Raw genomic sequence first — 19,576 nt, 5'->3', positions numbered from 1 at the left:
ATGCAAGTTTCTTTTATTGATTGTTTTTATTTTGACCATATTTGTATTGCATTTCTTTTTAAATCTGTGAAATACCCAGAGGCATGGTTCATTGGGCAGGATATAAATGCTAAGAACAAATGAACACTTGAAACAGGTTATAAGGGGTTCAAATAAATTTGACTTTCTGCATCGGTGTCATGTGTGGAGCTGCTATTAAGGGCTGGTTAGAGGTTTGCAGGGAGCCCTTGGACTCCCCTCCCTGTTTGCACCCATCTCCTCTTCCTCCTCCCTGTTGCATATTCCTAGAGTGGGGGACCTTAGGACCAAAGGCTGGTTGTGGCCCTCAGGAGGTATGATGGCCCCATACCTCATTGCGTCTTCCTTGACTGCTTTTGCCTGGTTTGAATGAGTCTTGAATTCTGCTGATGACTTTTGCTTGTCTGGATGGAAAGGTAAGGACTGTGTGAAAGGGTGCAGAAATGAGCCTACCTGCATCCTCCTCCCGCCATTCAATCATCCAGCTGTTGAGAGTAAACACCTGTAATAAATCAACACCTGCAATAAATCACCTGAACCGGGGGGCAATGTAGTCTCTTCTTCCGTCACTGATTCCTTCCACTTGTTGCCATGTTAGAGTGTGTTTGTTCAGGCTTCCCTTCCTTCCTTCCTTCCTTCCTTCCTTCCTTCCTTCCTTCCTTCCTTCCTTCCTTCCTTCCTTCCTTCCTTCTTTCTTTCTTGTCCAGCTAGTTTTTCTCTGTATGCCTTGGTCTTGGAGCTTCCTCTTGTTAACCTCATGACTCCATGATAGCAACATGTAAGCTTGTGCTCAGAATGGTTTTGTCTCCCAGGAGTAATAAACCTTAAGTTTCCTTATTCCAACAACCAGCCATCTTACCAGACTATTCCTGCACTCCATATACACACACACAAAACTTAATGCCTGCAAAGCTATCTACCGTTTTGGTCAATGCTAGGATGAGACGAGAGCTTCTGATTCCTTGTTGTTGGGTAAGCAGGACCTTAGGAGACTTGCTGTCCTGCAACAATCGACCTCACCAGGACGTGGTGATCTTAGGTCTGTTTCTATACCAATAATTACACATCACAATGTACCAGGCAGGAATCCTGCCCAATCAACCTCCCCTTCCCACCCTCATGGCATTCTAAAATTTGGATGGGATACAGACAGAATGCAAACTCAATTGTCTGTAGGACTTGCAAAAACAATCATGTGACCCTCTTTCCATCTGCATGTTAATGCCTGTGTTTTTTAGAGTCTCACTTAAGTTCTTGACGTACACTTCTATTCAGAGGCTCCTGCTGTACTCTGGGTTTAATATACTATTTGCTTAATGGCCCATTGACATAATCATTTGATATAGATCCTAGTCATACCACATTACCAGGTTGTGATATATTAATATAGCTACATATTAATGTTGGATGGGAAACCTATTACATCATTATCCATGAGCAATTAGTTGCTATCTGTCGCAGGTATACACATCTAGAGCTAAGTCATTAGGGGCCCTGCATTTTCAAAGTGCTGGACACTCACAGTTAAGATTGAAATCAAGTGGAAATCTTGCCAGATCTATCACTGATGTGTGTGTGCGTGCACAAAAAAGGATTTGCTATAATTTCCTACAAGTGAAGGCAAGAGGAGAGTGCAATTTCTCTAGAATAGTGAGAAAAAAGATGGGCTGTGTCCAATGTTAGTCCACTTAAGGTAGAGCCATGGAAATTAATGCACACAACTAGCAGCTGAATACTTTTTTTGTTTTGTTCCAACAGGTTTTTCCAACTGGATAAATGGGTCTTTACCATGAGCGTCCTTTTGTTAGGATTGTAATCTTGTTTTAAATGTATTTGTAGTTTTTGTGTTTTTAATTGTCTTATGTGTCAATCACCTTGGTAAAGTATTGTAAAATGTGATTAATATATTAATTATAGTAATGATAACTTAGGTCCATTAATTCCAATAGATCTACTCTGGATAGGACCTGGCTGGAGACAATCAACATAGATTAAGGAACCATTTTGAGCTGCACTTCTTGCTGACCAAAATTGGTCTAGCATGGCTGAAGATAAAGATCTAATTTTGTGCATGTATTTTCATCAGAAGCTAGATAGGATTGGACAGAATAGGTTTACAAGGCTAACTGTGAAAGAGGTACAATGGATCACTCTGGATTTCTTTTAGAGTGTATAGCATACACCCAGTTTACAGTTCAATGCAACTATGATATTACTGATGAGCCTTGGATTCATTTGGATTGAGCTGACCCAAGGTGGTTTGGGCTCTGTAGGTGACCACTGATCACTTTGTATTGTTTCAACAGTGAGTCAAATGTCAAATATAGATCTGCCAAAAAACAAACAAACAAACAAAAACAGTTGGGTGGTATTTCATGGAAGCAGCAAAAACAGAATCCAACCACATGAAAAATATTAGCGTTTGCTCATAAAACACCTTTAGAAGAAGAAAACAATTTGGAAAACCGCACGATTGCTTCCATGTGTGTGCATGCAAATATAGATGTACAGTTCATAAACCTACCAAAAAGAATGATCCAATTCTCAAGTTGCTCTAAAAAGAAATGCCAGTTATTGTATCTGAGTGACAGTGCTCATCAGCCAAAAATACTTACCCAGTTTTTGGAAAGACCTTTCATTTTACATTGGATAGCTCCACATTGGCCAGATGTAGGCCATGTGCTAAATTACTCTTTATTACTGGAACGTATTTTGGGTTCAGGGCTACATAACTTTGGAAGCAACATGTTTGCCAAAGCTATGGGATTCGCTATCACAGCTCAGCACGTTTCATTTCTAGCTTTTCATAGCTTTTGAACAACTGTTTTATATTTATTTGGACCTGATTTTATTGGGTTGTGGTAATTATTTTTGCTGTTCGGTAGTTTCTTAACTTTATTATGTCTATACTTGCTTAGATTTTAACTGACCATTTTTTAATGAATTGTTAGAAGCTCTGGAAACCCTTATGGGTTGAAGTATAGAATAAGAATGTACAAAAGATACAAAAATTAATAAACAGTTTTGCTAAAAAATTGTATTGTTATGCATTCTCCTGTTTTATATGTGATGAAATTTCAGGGATCCCTCAGAAAAACAATTTTTGGGTAGTGCAACCAGTTTGGCTGCACTGGGCACCACAACAATGATTTAGAACGGAGTGTGAGGGGCAGGAGACGCACCAAATTTTTGTCCATAACTGCCTTCAGAGTTCTGAAGGAACCTCCTAGCTGTGACTTTTTATAAGACTCAGCTGCAACTCCCAGCTGTTTCCATTTCTGCAGACACTGACCACTTTCGTACATAATTGTAAGCTAGACTTGGCAGCTCATCATGATGTATCAGGAATGAGCTGTGTACTTGTGCACACTACAATATTACTCCCACTTAGTTCTTCCCCTGACCACAAGCTTATCATGGTTCATCCTCTGTAACAAGTCAACCACAAACCATGGCTACAAGTTGGTGAGCAATCATGATTTGTTAGGGAGCAACAAGCCACAACTCCTGGTTTGAAGGTAACACAATCACCAAGGGTGCCTGGTTTGTTTATCACATACATGCTAGGCAACAAGTGATACACGAGCAAACTGGTAGCTATTTGTGAGGAGACTGTGATTCCCGAGGAGTCTTCCCCTTATCCTGCATTTTTGGGGGGCCGGGCTTTGCTGATTTTTCAACATTTCCCTGAATACATGGGAACCACTTGTCCTTGAGCAAACCCAAACCACAGGGCTGATCATGTGGGGTGTCTCCCAGAGGAATAAGCACCTGGGAAGCACACAAGAAATCAGCCCCACCCACGTGGATCACCCTCACCCCCAGATCTAGTTGGGTCCTATGCACCACTAACAGCTGGGCTCTTCCAGCTGTGGCATGATGCAACTTCAATGACTCAAGCATGTGGATGAAGCTGATTGCATGTGTTCACCAGGTCCCCATTCTATATGATCAGCCCTGACTAGGTGGCCTGCATCATTCAGATGCAGCCCCCTACCCCATCGTGCTGGCTCACAGACGAGTGCTTCCCATGTGGTCAGGACAATGTTCAAAGGTCACCAGAGCTGGGCCAAAAAAAGAGACAAGGGGAAAGGAAGAGCAATTTTTGTCGGCTCCAGACATAGATGAAAAACCTTTGTCTCTTCCTCTTGAACTTAAGACAACTGGCAGCCATATGTGTAAGCAAACAAAAGTTTTACTACTTTGCTCTTACAGAGATCACTCTCAGATCTTTATTTCTCTGCCAGTTGGCTATGGAATGAAGAAGAACAATAGATTCAAGATAAAGCTATTTGCATTTGTGATGAACGCAAGGACTATCTACCTTGCATTATCCTAAAAAAAAGAAAGAAAAGAAAAATTAAACCACATTTTTAATTAACTGATAAACTATTAATCAAATTTTTGCAATGTTAGGTGACACATTATTCATTTAGATAGAATGACTGTGAACTTAACTAATCAAATCTGATTTGCTCACATATGCTTGATTGAAATACATTTTAACTAGTATATACAAAGAGAAAATCTTGGATTTCTTACCTAATCTTCAGAGTATACTGCTGAGTTAATAAGGGCAGTATTTTTTTTTTAGACGAGACCACCATTTCTTAATCTGCATATCAAAATCAAGAGCAACTTAATTGCAAAACACATATTCCTGAAATCTAATCATTATACTGCTTTAGGGTATTTTATTGAAGCATGTTAAATTATGGACAGAATATTAATGATGAAGCTAATCAAACCCAATTAGTCACTTCTAACAATAGTCACATAAATATACAAGTCAGGTACTGAAGTACCGTAGGTAAGGTTTTAATTTTTTTTATATCAAATTCATGTGGTATTTATGAATTACATACTTGTTATTTTTAATCTAAAAATCTAGGACAGGTCATTTCAAAGAAAATGAACAGGGCTAAAAGGCAAATGAATCTCTTTCATAATATTTGTATTGGTGCTATTGGTTTTTCAATGTATATATATATATACTATGTTTGCTGCAATGCTGTGCATATGGAGAAATTATGTGAGCGGAAATACTGGAATGAAAAATGCATGTAGGAATTGCATTAAGAATATATCTAAATGCAGATTCTGCAACAGAAGATCAGTTCAGTGCAGATATAGTCATGTGTTTGCCTCTGAACATACCTGTGTAAGAATTTTGGTTTTACTGCAGGATCAGACCAAAAGCCTATCTAGTCCAGCATGCTGTTCTGACAGTGGCCAGCTCAATGCCTATGAAGGACCCAAGTGCAACAGCACTCTCTGCGCTTACAATTCCGAACAGCTGGAATTCAGAGCCATCATGGACTTGCAGCTATTGATCACTGTATTCTCCAAATATTTGTCTACTCTGCTTTCAAAGGAACCAGAATGCAGTAAATCGCCTTCTGAACTTCATTAATTGTTTTGATTTTAATGTACTCTTTACCCCCCACAGATGCATTTCTGTATGCATTGCTTGGCTGCAAAATTTGGAGAAGAGTGAATTTTGAAGGGTGTGTGTGCTTCAGTTAATGCATTGGTTTGGAAAGTGCAAATTCAGTAGGGTGGCCATCAAGTGTGAACTGCATCTCTTCCCCAGCATCCCTACCTTTCAGCGGCTGATCACAAAGAAGCAGAAACAATCCTAAGACAATAGTTGAAAACAACAGAACGAAGAAGGTGTGTATATAGCAGTGGAGTACAGAAATAAATAGTGAATAAAGAACAGGTTGCCTTTTTGTCTACCTTCCCTCCAGTAGTTGAGGTAGCTTTTTGCAAGCACCATCACTTTACTTCCAACAACAACAACAAAACCCCACAACAGATGCAGACTTCACAGGGAAGAAACCGGATACAAAGTAAGTTCACACATGGCTCAAACACCAGCTGAGACACGCAAGACAATAACCTTGCTTGGGTGTTATTCCTGAACAGGCTACCCAATAGGGCCATGAACACAAGCCCTGCTCCTAGCCTGACCCTTTCCACATTGAATAGGAATGTCATATATTCTCCTGAACATGGTTACAAGCCTCCCTGTGATCAGAAACCCCAATATTGCAGGATTCCTGTCTGCAAAAAGGTTCACAACACGCTAAGGATCCCCCTTAAGACCTTTCCGCTCACCATGGGTGAAGCAGCTACATGTGGGGATGTTGGGGAGGAAAGAGACGTGTGTTCGTTCCTGCACCATGAATTGAGATACTACATGTAGGAATAATGTCTTGCTGCTAGCTGCAAAGCAAGCCATTGTGAGGCCAGATGGCAGTCCATAATTTAGGGTATCCTGCAATTTGGGTGTCATGTACAGAAAGTCCCCAATATTCACCTATCCATGTGAGTGCATGGGCAGCACCTGTCAGGCCCATCCCCTCTGCAGTTGAGGCTGGGGTGTGGTGAAAACTTAGTAACCTTAGGGGAAGGCTGGGGGACATGTGGCCCTCCAGGCGTTATTGGACTCCCATCATCCCCAACAAGCATAACTAATGGGCAGGGATGATAGGAGTTGGGTGTCCAACAGCACCAGGAAGACCAAAAGTTCCCCAGCCCTGCCTTAGGGACAGGTGTACCAGTAGCACAGAGCAGCAAGTGCACCTAACCTCACCTGGAAGCTTTGGTTGGGACATTGCCTGACCTGCTCTGGCTTGTGGTGCAAGAAGACTACATTGATTAGATTCTCCACAATTCTTTCTTCTGGCCAGAGTAGGGCAGGCCAACATCCTTCAGATCCCAGGTCAATCTGATTTTGGAACATAGGAAACATAAGAAGCTATCTTATATTGAGTCAGACCACTGGTCCATCTAGCTCAGTACTGTCTGTACTCAATGGCAGCGGGCCTCCAGGATTTCAGGAAGTTCTCCCATCCCTACCTGGATATGAACCTGGGACCTTCTGTTTGAAAGGCAAATGCTCTACCACTGAGTTATGGCCCTTCCCCCATTTTGCAGTCTGGATGCACAAAGTCTACTAAATGTACATTCAATTGTATAGTTACAGTATCATGAGAATGTAAGAAGAGTTTGCTGGAGCAAGCCAATGGCCCATCAAGTCCATTATCCTGTTCTCAGAGTGCCACAGTGGCTATCCCCCATCAAAGTCCACTGAGCTGCCTTCAGAAAGGGGTTGTTTGGGTTTTCTTTTGCATGATTTTGCCATGTAAGCTAGTAATGTTGCAAAATCCTTTTTGTGATGTGTATGTACATGGTTCCCACTTTAGAATTTATAAAAGATTGAAAGGATTTGTGCCCTTAAACCATTTCTTAGGCAGTTTTTAAAAAATGTATATCTACCACCCACTGGATCTGCTTCAGTATTGGCATAAAGAATAAGAGTCTGTGGCTTCTCTCAATTTGTTTCACAGCCTCACTACAGTTCCTGTTTTTAATAAAGATTAATGCAATGCTCAGTAGCATTTGGAAGTTGACTGGGAAGAATTAAACAAAACTGGTGGGGAGTCAGTAAATAGGAGATGCCTTGGGCAGGAGAATACGGTTTGTTAGAACAGAACAGATGGTAAGGAACAATACAAAAGGTGAAGGAAATAAAAGGAGTAGTGGGCACTAAGGGAAATAGATTGAATTTTAGCTGTTAAAAGCACCGAGTTTGTTAATGAATATATTATATCAAAATGAATAGGGAAAATAAATACAAAGGGCTTGTGTCATTGTGAGGAGTGAAACAAAACGTGAAAATAAAAGGATAGGTAAGGACTTTAAAAATAAACAGGGTAACAACGAAACATTAGCAGTGAAGCTGCTTATTTTTCATGCTTGCCTGAAGGCAAGGAAATTGGTAATGTTCCATTGTTCCCTCTTGTGGGTGAGGTACTAGAGTGAAGTCACTTACGTCCCAGGCAAACGGGTTGGTTTACCTTATTTATTGAGGACATCTTGTTCCAGCTTGCCTTTAAAGTGAAGTCACAACCATCTGAATTTGGAACCGAGTGTCCTGTTTTGCAAATAGATTGCAGCCAGATGCAGTTGATTAGATCACAAAATTCCTCCTTTTTGGAGCAGAGGAAGGGAAAGGAGGAGGCTTGTGGAGTGCAGCTGAAAATTTGGGCTATGAGGATGTACAAGAAATTTGTAAGTCTTGATCGCAAGCTTAGGAGTGATAGCACACTGGCTCAATCTAGCTCAACTGCAGGTGCTCAGAGAACATACAGATAATGGGAAGGCCCATTTTTTACATCTGCAGATGTGGCAGTGGATGTGCTAGATTGATGTCTGGCCTCAGGGACTGTATAAGTGCCAATAAACTGAAGTTTAATCCTTGTAAGATTGAGGCGCTGTTCCCTAGACTAGTGGGATGTGGTATGGCCTGCTCTAGGTGAGGTTACACTCCTTCTGAAGGAGCAGGTACAAAGCTTGGGGTTGCTTCTGGATCCACTACTGTTGCTTACATAAGAACGTAAGAAGAGCCTACTAGATCAGATCAATAGCCCATCTAGTCCAGCATCCTGTTCTCATATGAACCAGCCCAGATCCTGTACTTGTCATCTGAACCCTTTTTCTGTGTGCTTCCTCTGAATAGCGTGGAGCGTGGTGACATAAGAGAAGGTGACATAAGAGAAGAGTGGTGGCTCCTTGTTTGTGAAATGCTCTACCCACTCATGCCCACCACCAAACCTATTTGTTCTTAGATACCTGGCAAAACATTTTTATTCACAAAGTCCCAAAACAGCTGGAGGGCCATGTTTGGGCATCACTACACTAAGGCCTTTGGACCTTAATTTTCTCCTTATCTTTTAGTGGGGTTCTGTTGGATCTGCTCTTTTATATATGTAATTGGTGAGCATTTAGGGGTTGTTTTTCCTCATTTTTAAAAGTACTGGTAAATTTGAAATCACCTTTCTGAAAAAAGCAACTAATAAATAGAACAAATAACTCTCTGAGCCTTATTTTTTATTTATTTTATTATAGATCATGGTTTTTATCCAGGGATCTTGAGACAGTATAAACTATATTGTCTAGCTGTTTCCTCACCTGGCAGTGATTACTAGACCAGATCTGCTTAGCTTCAGGAAGGTTGCTGCTTCATGTACTTTCATACTATGCTCTTAGAAGAATGAAACATTTCTTATCATCTCATCCAGTAACCAGGTGGACCTATTCTCTATAAATAGATCAGTACTTTGGAAAATTCCAGACTGGGAAGCAGTTTAGAAAGGAAGGAATTTAGTTACAGCATGCAAGGGCCCTAAAGAACCCATTTACTTCTGAATAATTCCAGAGAACTTCACACAATCATGACTTTCTCAAAACTTCAACTGTTCCCCAAGGTCTCTTCTAACAGGAAATGTAAAGCGTGCAAGCCCCATTCTTTCCATTTCCCTTTGATCTGCTTTCCTCTGGTCTGAAGACAAAAGCAAGGCCCTAAGAAGTATTGTGTTTTGTCTCTGCTGCACCTGGTAAAAGTTCAAACTCTTGTCTTCTTGACCTAGGATATGCAACCACTTTCACAAAGTTCCTCTGAAAAATAGCAAGTCCCCTCAAGCTGCTGTGCTGGTGCAGCTGCATGGTTCAGAGCTGACATCTCAGGCACAAATTTCATGGAGAGATGCAACATTGAAAGCTTATTACATTGATTAGACATTTGTATGGGAATAGTAAAGAGGCATTGTGTGTGCATGGGTGTGTGTATACTGGGCAAGCTGCTCAACTTTAAATCCATCCAGCTAACTTAGAGACAATGGAAGCCCAAAGCCTTGATTTATTGATGTAATCTGTGGCAAATATTTGCAGGCTGGAATAACTCTGATACTATGACATCTTACCTTTAAACAGTTATATGCAATGCTATCTCTACACAGAGGAGGCTTTATTTGGCTACAACAACTCAATGCTCCAAACTGACAAAGCACTGCAAAATACCGTAGATAAATACTCCTCACTTGAAGCACCTTTTGACCACAGAGTGCTGCAGCAGTCTGGCTTAAATAAAAAAATATGTTACCCCCAAGCATATTTAGTAATTAATAACTAGCAATATTATTGATTGATTCTCGCAATTTATAAACCACTTATTTGAAAGTACCTCTAAGCAGTGTACAATAAACTTAAAAAAACACATCCAGATAAAGTTTGTCACTTAAACTGCAGACTGAAATACCGTAAATAGGTTGTCATTAGGTGTCAGGTTTTCAACAGGGAATGAACTTTTCTGGTCTCAATGGAAAGGGAGTTCCACAAAGCTGGATCCTCAGTGCTGAATGCAGGATGGCTCCTGATGGATATGATCTGTGTACCCAAGCTACGGAGAAAATCGCTGACCTCATTGATTGGGCAGGGATATAACTATATAGGCATCCTGGGCCCAAGTTAAGGTCCTTGTAAATTAATACAAGAACCTCGAACCTGGTCCTGTAACCAATGCAAGCTTTTGAGCACTGGCGTTCCGTGCTAGCTGCAGCCTGAGGGTAGCCCCAAATTGAGTGCATAAGAGAAAGAACAGTAATAATAGCAAAGTTCCTCCTAACCAAAATTCAAGATTAACATGCTTTGTAGATGTAGAAGTGTTTTGATCATACCCCAGCATGATCTGTAACGGCTGGTTTCAGAATTAACTGCAACCTTGGTCAGACTTTATAGATTTTTTATATATCACAACAATAGTTTTGATGTTTAGAACAGCCTTGCAGCTATTCCATCAACATTTTATGCCATAAAAGGACAGAGAGAGAAAAGAGGAATTATAAGATATTGAGATGAAGTTGATGATGACTAGCCATATTCACCAACACCCACGTCCTGGGCTAGATTCATCTCTTGGGTTTCCACTTGGCATTCCATAAGCATAGCACATGGACTATTACTTTCAGTTCTAGTTCAAATGTTGTTGTTTTTTTTAAATCCAGCTTTGAAGTCTTAAATATGGTGACAGCTGGAATTGCATCTTCTTTTGGGTAAAAGCTCTTTCCATCCTCTAAAAGTAGACTAAAGGCTATTTGCTTAGCAAACTTGCACACCTAGCCTTCATCTTCTAAACCAAGCAATCCCAATAACAAAATGCACCTGCAGAGTCTATGCTTGTAGGATGCTAAAATTGTTCTCAGTGAGAAACTCAAGACCTGACTTTTCATTCGAATTAACTCTCAACAGGTGACATAAACTGATATCACTGTTTTAAATACAGTCTATCAGTAGAGCTGCATGTAATTCTATGATTCTGGGCATAGGAGTGAACTCCTAGGGGCTGAGGTTCCTTTGTTCCCCCCCCATAAAATATTTGAAGCCCCCCCCAGTTGATGGGCATTGCCATTCAAATGGTGTGTGTGTGCCACGTCATGTGAACAATTATGTGGGGTGAGGCCTACTTGCCCCCCATATTTTATTCAAGTGGTATCCCTGATTCTGAGTGAGGCTACAGTGAACCTACAGTGAAGTCTGGAAGAAGCATGTTGGCCGGCAAAGGGGACCAGATAGCAAGAGTGAGTGATCAACAAGTAAAGACAATAGCAACATAACACCCCAGCTCTCCAGTATATCTAGGCTCTTGCCCCAAGTGCTATGAATCATTGCCCTCAAGCATCCACAGAGCAAAAAAATAAACACAGGAGATGGTGGCAATAAGTCTACAATAAACTGCGGGTGTAGTGACTGCGTTGTGGCTTTGTTTTTTAAAAACTGTCTCTCCCAGAAGAATCATGGAACTATACGTGATTTGTAGTTCTACCTTAAGTAAAAAAGAGTCAGAATCCATTAGGTATGTATCTGGTTAGCTTTGAAAGTTCAAAATTGACAAGTTCAAAAGTTTACCTCCGTAACACAGAAAACATGGGGAAAGTCCACTAAAGTGACACTAATCTTATTTAAGCCAGAAGATTTTCTCCCGCATGAGACTGAATGCAGAAAAGCTGGAATTTCCAGGTGATGCTAATCAGACCCAGCAGAGAAGCAACTAGAAAGCATACAAATTAGCCCTCCAGTTTCTACAATAACAGCAAATAAGAACTGGATTCAATAAGGTATCCATGTGATATGGGAACTGAGGAACATGCTACTAGTGTGATCTGTTCCTTTTTTCATTTTAGCCCCAAATCTCAATTCAAAGGTAAATTTTAGACATTTTCTTCAGATTTTGAAATCTGATTCCCAGGAATATACTGATCAGCTGGTGACAACCAGCTACTCTCCTCTTTCTTCTGCTGACTTGCCACTAATTATGTTGTTGAGCTGGGGGAATGAAAATACTTTGGCATGCTTTGTGTTACTCCTGAAGCCTCATTGTTTCTGCTTTGTGTGAGGTTTTCTTAGCAAAGGAGGAATAAGAAGCTAAAATTAAGTCCCGTCCTTAATCTTCTTTATTTTAGACCAAGCATATCCCATCCCTACATGCTTCCCATGTAAGAATTTCACGGGTTAAACTAAGTACACACTGAATTTTTGCCTAAAGTGATGTATCATATTCTTCTAGGGAAGTGTCTGCCTGACACGGTTAGAATATTTTTCCTGTGGCAGATTAAATGTAGACAGTTCAGTAACCACCCCACAGTTCGGTTTGTATATTAACGGCAATATAGTCAGTACTCTGACAAATGACGTACATTGTGAAATGTTGCCAATTGCCGGCATTGAACTAGACTGCAGATGCGGTGTATTTTAGTCACTAAAGCAAAGATTAGTGGCATACCCACTGGTGAAAAGTTGTATAAATTGACACAACTGGAGCCATTTGTGTGCTTTCTCACCAAATTTAACAGATGCAAAATGGTGCTTGTTGACATAAATTTACTGCACCATGTCTCATTTGTTTACTTCATGCTGGTTTGTGCTCTATCATGGCAGCAGAGTCAATTTTAGAGGGCGGCGGTGCTTCAATGTTCTGTCTTTTGGCTTTCCCAACAGTTTGTGAAACAAACAGGCATTTTGTAAAGCTTTCAGTATCCATAGCATCTGAATGCCACATATTAGCAAGTTCCTGATTATAAGACTGATTACTTAATTAGGATGTTTCTAATGTTCAAGAAGTGAAGTAAGAGTGTCAAAAGGAAGTTATTTAGTAAGAAGAGCATTAAAAATAATAGATTTACATAACAGATCAGGAACTAAAACTATAAACTTCTTGCTGGGTGTGCTGAGAATTATGCAAGAGTTGTATTCAATGCAAAGTTACTGTAATAATTTCATTCTGTGGAAGAGTGAGGCTGCATATATCTAAGGCTCATATTCTTAAATGTACTACTGATCTAAGAATAGGGAAGATATTTGATTCAGTTCACATTAAAAGGCAATTCGCACTTTCAAAACTTATATGAGAACCAAAACACAGCTATCCTTTGAAACTGAATCCATGGGACTGAAACTGCCATGGTCGCACTGGTTGATGATCTCCGGCGAGCTAGGGACAAAGGTGAGAGTTGTTTCCTAGTTCTGCTGGATTTCTCAGTGGCCTTTGATACAATCGACCATAACATCCTTCTGGACTGTCTAGAGGGGCTGGGAGCTGGGGGCACTGTCATACAGTGGTTTCACTCCTTCCTTCTGGGCCGTGTTCAGAAAGTGGAGGTGGGGGGATGAGTGTTCACACCCTGGGCCCTCATTTGTGGGTTGCCTCAGGGTTCCATCCTCTCCCCCATGTTTTTTAACATCTATATGAAGCTTCTGGGAGAGATCATCAGGGGGTTTGGACTGGGTGTCCATCAATATGCAGATGATACCCAGCTCTACCTCTCTTTCAAATCAGAACCAGTGAAGGCGGTGAAGGTCCTGTGTGAGTGCCTGGAGGCGGTTGGAGGATGGATGGCGGCTAATGGATTGAAGTTGAATCCTGACAAGACAGAAGTACTGTTTTTGGGGGACAGGGGGCGGGCTGGTGTGGAGGACTCCCTGGTCCTGAATAGGGTAACTGTGCCCCTGAAGGACCAGGTGCGCAGCCTGGGAGTCATTTTGGACTCACAGCTGTCCATGGAGGCGCAGGTCAATTCTGTATCCAGGGCAGTTGTCTACCAACTCCACCTGGTACGCAGGCTGAGACCCTACCTGCCTGCGGACTGTCTCGCCAGAGTGGTGCATGCTCTAGTTTTCTCCCGCTTGGACTACTGCAATGCGCTCTACGTGGGACTATCTTTGAATGTGACCCGGAAACTACAACTAATCCAGAATGCGGCAGCTAGATTGGTGACTGGGGGCGGCCCCCGAGACCATATAACATCGGTCTTGAAAGACCTACATTGGCTCCCAGTAGATTTCTGAGCACAATTCAAAGCGCTGGTGTTGACCTTTAAAGTCCTAACGGCCTCGGCCCAGTATACCTGAAGGAGCGCCTTCACCCCCATTGTTCTGCCCGGACGCTGAGGTCCAGCGCCGAGGGCTTTCTGGCGGTTCCCTCAATGTGAGAAGCAAAGCTACAGGGAACCAGGCAGAGGGCCTTCTCGGTAGTGGCACCCGCCCTGTGGAACGCCCTCCCATCAGATGTCAAAGCAATAAACAACTACCTGACATTCAGAAGACATCTTAAGGCAGCCCTGTTCAGGGAAGTTTTTAATGTGTGATATTTTAGTGTTTTTTGGTTTCTATGGAAACCGCCCAGAGTGGCTGGGGAAACCCAGCCAGATTGGGGGGGGGTTACAAATAAATAAATAAATAATAATAATAATAATAATAATAATAATAATAATAATTAAAGTCACACATCCGAATTTTGTGATGTAGTTCTCTAGTGAAATAATGTCCACAAAAATGCATCCATTAGGCGAACATGTGCATAAAAATGAGATTAGTGAAAAAGGCACACAAGAATACACCATATTATGGGAAAATACTTGCAAAAATGTGTACATTTCCATATAAAAATATGTTTATTAAGAGACATTCACACTAAATCATTGACATATTTTCAAGAGGGGGAAAAATGCTGCAAACATGTAGAGAACTGAATGTAGGAAAAATAAGAAACTGAAAGAACCAAAATTGATTGATCCTACCATCCCTGCCTAAGGAGTATGCAAACCTTAACAAAGATTCACCCAATTCCATAGAATTGTACTCTTGGATTCATTTCAATTGGACTAAAAATGAGGCCTCTATTTTAGGTAACCATAATGGTTGTGACAACAAGCTTTTTATATGTTTCAGAGCTTAGAGACAAGAGTAGTGAAATGTCAGTTGTTGGATTGTTGTTTTTTTAAATACAATACTTCCTCACAACAAATATCCAATTAAGGGGTAACCTGGTAGGTCAGGGGTGGGGAACCTTTGGCCCTACAGGTGTCACTGGAGTACAACTCCCATCATTGATGGAGTTATAGTCCAAAAGTATTTGAAGGGACACAGGTTCCCCACCCCTGTGGTAGGTGATGGGGCAAACAATGCTGCAAGAAGGACCTCTGTTCTATTCATCAGAAAATGATACCACCTCCTGGGGCCAAACTAGACAGGATATTAAATACATGAATGAATGTAATGTGTCTAATCTTGGGGTGGATTGTTCCCCCTGCCTTTAAGTGAGCCCTGAAAAACTTGTTTTGGGTAAGCTCTGACCACAAATTTTATTTTGAGAGCCTGAAGGAACATTGCTTCGTACCTACACTTCACAATTCTAGAATAACAAATCATCCTGTATAATTTTTTTTTTAAATCTGGATTTTACAGACACCACGGTTTCCAGTCTAACCCAATGCTTTGTTATTACAATGGTAAGCAACATGCTTAAAAAAGGTAAAGGTACCCCTGCCCGTACGGGCCAGTCTTGACAGACTCTGGGGTTGTGCGCCCATCTCACTTAAGAGGCCAGGGGCCAGCGCTGTCCGAAGACACTTCCGGGTCACGTGGCCAGTGTGACATCGCTGCTCTGGCGAGCCAGAGCCGCACACGGAAACGCCGTTTACCTTCCCGCTGGTAAGCGGTTCCTATTTATCTACTTGCACCCGGAGGTGCTTCCGAACTGCTAGGTTGGCAGGCGCTGGGACCGAGCAGCGGGAGCGCACCCCGCCGCAGGGATTCGAACCGCCGACCTTTCGATCGGCAAGTCCTAGGCGCTGAGGCTTTAACCCACAGCGCCACCTGCGTCCCACAAGCAACATGCTTACTCCTTGCCTAAAAAGCATATTCTATAACAGATACCTTTCCCCTTATCAAATTATGGTTACCCACTTGATGGAAGAAGGCACCACACCTACTCAGAGGAGCATGTCTCTGTTATCACCTCGTATATGCCAGATCTAAGACCAGTCACTTGCAAAACAGATTGTGGGACAAAGCCATGGCTGAAACAACAATCTGATGGCATTGTAAACACTCTCAAATATTTGTAGGATAGAGAAATGAAACAATGTATAGATATAAAAAATGTAACAAGTGTCACCAACTTTTGGGAGCCGAAGGGGACATCTGCAAATCAGAGCAAATGTTGCGGACACCACACACACATAAACACACCCAGTGCTGAAATACAAACAACAGCCTATTCTATTTCCTGTAAGAGAATGTTTTTAAGCACTTTGAGGGGGAAAGGAGGGGACCCTGTCGGAGCTAGGGAAGGCCTCTGCAGGCACTGGCAACCCCTACAATATGGATTCAATGTATGTAGTCTTCCATTGCTTGGTATATGTGTTCTTTTCTTTCCCCAGTCCTTTTGTGAAGATTTACAAGTCTAGCCTACCCCGTTAGGGAAATGATTTCTTCCTCTCTAGGGAATGGATAAAAAGCAAAGAGCAAGTCTAGCTCAATTTGAATGATAACCAAGGCAGCAAAAATCTAATAGCTCAATGTTTTGCCAGTGGAGAAAAACTCTTCCCGGAGATTGGCTTGCAATTATTATTCTTACAACACACTTGCAATAGTGTGTATTTCTTTGCGTTTTGCCACACGTTTTAAATATTTTGGTTCAAATTCTGTTAACAATTATTTCACGATAAGACTCAGATTTAGAAGTCACAACCTAAAGTTCACAATTTTAGAGCTGGATAGCCATTGTATTTTGACACAGGTTCTTGGATTATTGGACTTACTTCTAAGTAGTTAAAAATCATAGAGCTCAGTAAGATTCATTCCCAGGGTTGAATTCAAGTAAGTTCTACTCAGACTACAACTATTGAAATTAATGAACCCAAGTTAGTAATTAATAAACTTTAATGGGCCTATGCCGAGTAGGAATTCTGTCTCATATTTCAGGTTCTACAAATGCCAGAACTGTTGGGTGGTAATCCTACTCAGAAGTAAACCCTACTGAATCCAAGGGGGCTTACTCCCAGCAGGTAAGACAAGGCCTAAAGCCTTCATCTTTCTTAAGAAAGCATTTCTTGCTTCATCTTACTTCGGAGCAGATATGGGTAGGATTGTGTTGCAATAAGCATTAAAGCTTATTGCATACATGGGTATGGCGTAAGAATTTTATGTTTTCTTTTTTGTGGTTTTATACAGGCAACCCCATTTATGTGCATTCCATAGGTGCGTGAATGACAGCACACAAACGCATCATGCCAAACCCAAAGTGACCCAAAAACTTCACAAAAAATTATGGAAGGGGGTGTTTGCAGGCTTTCTCAATGGTGTTTCAATTATATGTGATTACACTTAAATGTGCAGTGCCTTGGAACGCAATTCCTCATGTCAATGGGTGGTTGCCTGCCTGTACTGCAAACTGCCCTGTGACCCTCAGAAGAAGGGCGCTATATAAATTTAATAAATAAAAAGCAGTGACCCTAATCCTACCTACTCATAAGTAAATCCCATTGATCCCAAGGGGACTTACTCCCAGCAGGTCAGTGGGATGAGGCCTGAATTCAACCTCTTTCTCAAGAAGTATCACTCAGATCACCTCTTGGGTAGCCCCAGGTAGGGCTTGCACTGCAACACACATAGAAAGCTCCAACTAAGTCCTATTGTGAGCAAGCACTTCTTACTGCAGCTTACCTTTTGAGTAGCCGCAGTAAAAACTGCATGTACATGAGAGCAGCCTCAGAAGCAGTAGGCCCTATCCATGCCTATTCAGAAGCAAGTCCTATTCAGATTTCTGACACTGGAAAGAACAGGTCTCTGAAAATAAAGAGACGACATACGTACTTTTGTAAGCCAAGAAAACCCTCAATTAAAACAATTTTTAAAAGATGTTATGTTTAAATTAGATTGAAAGAATGGATTTCTGGACCAAAGCTCACAATTTGAAAAAGAACTCTTACAAAATAAGGATAAACGTTTGTCTAAAATGTAAAATTTTCTACTAGAATGGGAAGCAAAAGACAAATTTGTTAAAGCCTCAATGACGCACTGGGCAATAGATATAGGACACAATATAGATCTCAACCTCTAGGAGAAACTTTGGAAAAGTGACCTGAAATTTATAGCATGTTATTCATTGAAAGAGAATTACCTGAAAATGATTAATAGATGGTACTTAACTCTGAATAGGTTGACTAAGATTTAAAAAACAGAATCAGATATGTGTTGGAAGTGTAAAGAAGCAGAGGGAACTTTTTTTGACATGTGATGTACATGTAAAAAGGTAAAAGTGTATTGGGAAATGATTTATAATGAATTGAAAAAATGTTTAAAACTACTTTCTGGAAAAAAAAAACCATCCAGAGTCCTTTTTGTTGGATATACTGTAACTACCGGTAATTCCTAGGTGTCAGTAAAGGTTGTTTATGTATGCAACAATTGTGGCCCATGTATAGTTAGCCCAAAAAATGGAAAGTGAGCAAGGTCCTTCCAACTTAAGCTGACAAAATATGCAGAACTTGCAGACTTTATAAAGAGATCAAGAAGAACATGCATTTAAAGAAGACGGGGAAACATTTATTGAATATATGGAAAATAACTGCATACAGCTGAAAACGCTGGCAGCGTTAAGATAAATCCAACAGAGTAAGTAAGTTTTGATGGATGTAAAAGTGGAAAACTTTGATTTGAATTGTTATAGTAAAATATGTATATGTAAAATGAACCATGGAAAGAGAAGAAGGGAAGTTACTGGATATTTTAAAAAGTTTGTAAGATGCTTCTTTGGAAATATAAAATTGAAAATTTGATAAATATATATGAGAGAGAAGATGTCAGTCCTATTGAAGCCAAAGGACCTTGTTCCCTTCAGGTAAGCGGGTTTAGGACAGCTGCCTTCAGGTAAGGCAGCCAGCCGGGCCTGATCCTGCGGCGCGTCCGAGAGAAGCTGTGAGGGAAACTGGCGGCGGCGGCAGCTCCTCCTCCTCCCGCCGCTGCCTCCTCCCCTTTCCTCGCCTCCTCCCGGCGGCGGCGGCGGCGGCTACCCAGAGAGCTGCACAGCCACGGCCAGGCAGGCGCGAGGAACGGGCCTCAACCGCCGCTTCCTCCTCCTCTTCCTCCTCCTGCGGGCCCGAGTCTACCAGAGGCTGGGGGCGAGGGCGACGCTCCATCCCCGGCGGCGCGGCGACAGCACCCGCTACTCCGACTTACCCCTGGGCCCCGGCTGAGGAAGCGGCGCCGGCGCGGCCCAGCATGCGAGTGTGAGATGTTTCGCCCGTTGTCGTCGGCAGCAGCAGCGGCTCCTGACTGGGCCCAGGCGGCTTCGGCGGGCCCCGCGCGGCGGATGCGACTCCGGAGCCGGCGCTTCGCCCTCCACAAACATTTCTATAGGACTCATTCGCCTTGC

At 41.8% G+C, this 19,576-nt stretch overlaps 1 long non-coding RNA gene across 1 annotated transcript; it reads right to left on the bottom strand.

Moving 5' to 3' along the window:
• Positions 1-4,195: 4,195 nt before the first annotated feature.
• LOC309377157 lies at positions 4,196-19,535 on the bottom strand. The gene is made up of 4 exons (XR_014171445.1): positions 19,381-19,535; positions 17,866-17,988; positions 4,561-4,633; positions 4,196-4,353 (listed from the first exon to the last, which is right to left on the bottom strand). It is a non-coding gene; the product is annotated as an uncharacterized lncRNA (long non-coding RNA).
• Positions 19,536-19,576: the final 41 nt, after the last annotated feature.

This window comes from Podarcis melisellensis, assembly GCF_964234715.1.
Source record: "Podarcis melisellensis genome assembly, chromosome: 8".
NCBI classification, from domain to species: Eukaryota; Metazoa; Chordata; class Lepidosauria; order Squamata; family Lacertidae; genus Podarcis; species Podarcis melisellensis.
This window is presented reverse-complemented; position numbering and strand designations above follow the sequence as displayed.